Source organism: Pteropus vampyrus, unplaced genomic scaffold (assembly GCF_000151845.1).
Source record: "Pteropus vampyrus isolate Shadow unplaced genomic scaffold, Pvam_2.0 Scaffold350, whole genome shotgun sequence".
Classification (NCBI taxonomy): domain Eukaryota; kingdom Metazoa; phylum Chordata; class Mammalia; order Chiroptera; family Pteropodidae; genus Pteropus; species Pteropus vampyrus.
The window spans coordinates 250,985-255,799 of NW_011889131.1; the positions used below are offsets into that span (position 1 = coordinate 250,985).

Sequence of the window (4,815 nt, forward strand, 5' to 3'; positions counted from 1 at the left end):
TGTTTCACAAACATAGTATAAAGGAAATCTGCCTGAAATTCACCTGCATGCTTGCTAAAAAGGTATATAGCAGGGGTCACACCCTAGCATCACTGATTCAGCATCTTTGTTAGTGACGCTTGAGAAGTCACATTTTAAACTAAACAATCCATCCATTTTTAGACTCACAGAGGATTAAGAAGTAGTACATTCATTTTTAAAAGTATCCTTTTAAAGATAAATAAATAAATAAATAAAAATAGAGTGTCCTTTCAGCACAGAGTTATCCTTTCACCTCTAATAAAATGCAATTTAAGTAAATAAATAAATAAAATGCAATTCTTTAGTTTCATTTTTATATTTTTAGAGCTTCGTAATTACATCATATTAGTGCTAGTGTGTATTTAAATCTGATGTTTTTACATCTCATCTTCTTTCAATTAAAGTAGCTTAAATTATTTTGAAAACAAACATGTTTTGTCTTTTGCAATCATTATTATAGAAATTGGCAAAAAAAAAAGCGAGATATGCATCAGTAAAAAGGTGTAATAACTGGCTATAAGGAAAATGATACTTGTCCTAGAACAGCTAGAAATCATTTGGGATTCATTTAGTACCGGCTTAGTGGGAGAACTGATCAAATGAATCTAGAAACTGAGTTATCAGCGCCAAGCATTTACAGAGCGACTCGTTTTGAAAATTCAGTTTGATGGGAGCATTGAGTAACAGTACAATTTCATCCTACCATCCTGAGATTCTGTGATTCAAAAGGGCATGTCTTTATTTTGACATCCAAAACTCACAATTCACTTGACTCTGTTGAGAAATACTGAGGTGTTTTTGTTTTTGTTTTAACCGTTTCCTTACTTCAAAATGAAATGACTACATAAGAATTGTACCTTTAAAATCAAGAAGACATGATTTCCAGGGAAGAAGCAAGACCAAAAAAGAGAATAATTGAAGCATCCATGCTTTGGATGACTGTTCAAACATTTTATATACATTATTTTAATACTCACAACTCTGCAAAGAGGATATTAGGATCCCCATTTTATAAGCAAGGAAATTGAAGATCAGTGAAGGTAAGGAACAAACCCGAAATCCCACAGCAAGTAAGCGACAGAGCCAGAACTGAACCCAGCTCTACCCTACTCCAGGGCCTATGCTGAGTCCATCACACAATGAGGCCTCCTAACTCAGATGGGTTTTACAAGTATGGATTGTCTCAGCAATGCTTATTCATACATAGGTTTGAGATTATTACCTCAAACCTGCCAAGAATTACATTGCCTTCATATAAGAGAACTTAGATACAATTGCAAGTGGTGGGGTTCCAGGGAAAACAATGATGGATTACAAAAGATCAGCCAATCCTCTGTTTAAGCACCAGAGAACCCAACAAATATATCTGACATTCAGCTACTTAGCCTGATTCCACAATGACAATTCTCTATGGTCCCTACTAACTGAAAGAACCCTGGTAGATGAGTTTGAGTTTACCAGTTGAATCTTCTATTTCATCCTGAAATGCAAGTCAGCGGCACTATCTCTAAGCATAGAGCACTACAGTTCGGAAACAATTAAAGCCTTCAGGACAGGAAGTGAGTGAGTTCCTTGGGTATCAAATGCACTAATAAGTTCTCAAATATGCAAAATCTGAACTGCCCTCAAACTTTACTCTGCCTTAGAATCTTGCACTGGCTACTATATAAAGATATGTTTCTTATCTCTCAGGGACCAACCAAGAGAAATGTAATGTACCAGCACATTTGATTCCCTTTAGACAAAACTTGGCAATAAATACTTTCTTTAGGCCACAGGTAGTCCTAAACATTTTATTACAAAATATCTCTTTTCTGGATCCCCCCCCAATAAAATGTAAAAATAAACAAACAAAAAGTCTATCAAACTGCATTTAATAAACCAGTTTTCAATTCTCTATGAATAAGTTATGACAGCCAAGCAGAGCAGAGTCACTCTAGTTTTAACCAGAGTAAAGATTTGTTGCTACAGATAGCCTTAAAGCATGGGAATAAACGTTTTACTGTTGGCCTCCATGGAAAAGTGGTCTGATTATCTCCTCCCAAGACCCCATCACCATCTATTACCTACCTCAAGGATGCAGGGTAAATATTATCAGACGATGAGTCGTTTCGTTTCCAATCTTATTTCTCTCTTTTTCTTGGCCAATAGAAAGCCCAGAAAAAGCCTATTTTATGCTTAAATGCTATTTCTCCTCACTTAGGAGGTTTTATGTTGTTGTTACTATTTTTCAATGAGTTCTGGAGGCTTTTTCTCTTTAGAAAGGTAATATACTAAAGGCAATGTTATCCTGGCTTAGATCCTGAAACAGGCTTAAATTGCTAGTTGATATCAACTGATGAAATCCCAATATAGCCTACAGTTTAGTTAATAATAATGTACAAATGTTAACATTTTAGTTTTAACAAACATACCACAGTTGTATAATATGTTAACATTAAGAGAAACTGAGTGAAAGGTATATGGGAACTCTAGCTTTGCAACTCTTTTGTAATCTAAAATGATTCCAAACTAAAAAGTTTACTCCCCGCCCCTCCCCCGCCAGAAAAACATTTATTAGAGAAAATTTAGAAACTACAGACAAGCAGAAATATAAAGAGGTAATAACGCAAAGATGACTGGCCAACATTTTGGCACTCCCAGGTTTTTTTTCTATGAAAACATATCTAATTCCTGCTGTCACATATTATATTCAAGTATGGTTTTTACTTAGTAGAATAGGTGAGACTATTTTCATGTCAAATATTAATTTAGAACATTTATCCTTTCAATATTCAATTGTATTGACTGTTTCCTACAAACTGCCTATATGGTGCTGCATTGCTGAGCTCTATCTTAAATTATTGGAACATTAAACAACTGTAGAATTTTTATGTTATTACTTTTTATTATTTAAAAATATGCTGTAGTCTATGGCCATGCTACCCTGAACACACTCAATCCCGTCTAATCTCGGTAGCTAAGCAGGATCAGGCCTGGTTAGTACTTGAATAGGAGACCATCTAGGAAGACTGGGTGCTGTAGGTATAAAAAAATACATACACACACACACACACACACACACACACACACACGTATATGTGTATATATATTATAAAACATTAGGAGTCAACTTTTTGTTTATAGACATAATTATCATCTTAATAAAAATTTTCATAAAATTATCATTTGGGTTAATGGGTATGCCCATTTTGAGAAGTATATGAGAGTGCCCATTTTGCTATATCTTTTCCCAGATCAAATATTATTAATTTAATATAAGATAATTTAAAAATATTTTTCAATTCCACAAGCAAAAAATGGTTTAACATGTTTTTAACTTAAATTTATTGAAAATATACTGAGGTTGGACATATATTAGTATGTTTGCTATGCATTTGTATTTCTTCTTCTGAATTTTCTGGCTTAACCTTTTTATATCACTGAAATGTTTATATTGATTATTGATGTATAAGATATATATATATATATATGTATTATGTTAACCCTGTCTAACAATTATGTGACAAATATTTCCCACAGGATCTTATTTGCATTTGCATTTCTTTATGGTTGTTTCTGACATGTATTAAGTTGTTTTTGTCTAAGCAAATTTATTTTCTCCTTTATGCTTTGTCTTTATTATGCTTTTTAAAATCCTAACCCACATCAGAACACACACACACACACACACACACACACACACACACACATTCATTGGCACGATTTTTATTCTGGTTGTATTTTATGTGATTTCTTTTTGCATATATGTCTTTAATTCTTCCATTGAGAACTTATCTAAACGTATAAGGAATGGGTGATTCCCAAAGGGATAATCTAGCACTTATTTGAACTTTCAAAAGGATTTTCGCCTTTTGAAAATATCAAATTTTTATATATACTTACATCCCTCTCTCTACTTTTTATCGTATCTCTACTGATATATCTGTTGAAACAACTATTGTAGGTCGACAGAAAGATTTAATACCTTCTAGCACTATTTTTTGTACTTTACGATTTGGATCTTCCTGTCTGAAGTGACAACAGGAATCTATCTCCACTCCATTTTTTCCCAAATCTTTATTGATGAAGTTACATATGTAACCTCATTGAAGTTACATATTTTTCTTCATATAATTCCTAACCAAATTTAAAATATTTTCTTATTGGTACGAATTGGATTTTTGCCCATTTTCTTTATAGCTACTTCTACTCTTGGCCTCATACAATCTTCTCTCAACACAGTGGCCAGAATGATCTTTTATAAAGGAAAATCAAATTCTGTTACTTGGAGCAGCTATGCTCAACCCTTATTGTACATTAGAATCACGAAGAGCATTGAAAAATACCCGTGCTCAAGCCTTACCCTGAGCCAACTAAACCAGAATCTCTGGGTGCAGGAGTAGGGCATCACCATTTTTAAAAGCCTTCCTCCTTCCCCATACCCTGATAACATATAGCCAACCTGTCCTGGAGTAAAAGCCAAAGTCTAATATCAGAAAGTGCTTCTTAAACTTTAGTATGTCTGAAAATTGCCTGGGGACCTTGTTAAAATGCAGGCTGTAAGTTTCAATAGGTCAAGGTAAGACCTGAGATTGTACATTTCTAATGTGCTTAGCGCTTTCAGTGGAGGCCGATGCTGTTGGTCCCAACATTATACCTGAGTGGCACAAGGTCCCCCTGTGGTCTGGATCCCTGCTTTTTGTCTAACTTTCCCTACTGCTCTCTTCCTTTCTCACTGCACTTCACAGCCTCTCATCATTCCACAAGCAAGTCAGCCACACACATGCCCACCTCCACCTTCAGCATTTGCAC

General features: G+C 34.6%; 1 pseudogene; it reads left to right on the top strand.

Annotated features, from left to right (window-relative positions):
* The first annotated feature begins 2,929 nt into the window (after positions 1-2,929).
* LOC111731140 lies at positions 2,930-3,048 on the top strand (annotated as a pseudogene).
* The last annotated feature ends 1,767 nt before the right edge of the window (positions 3,049-4,815 follow it).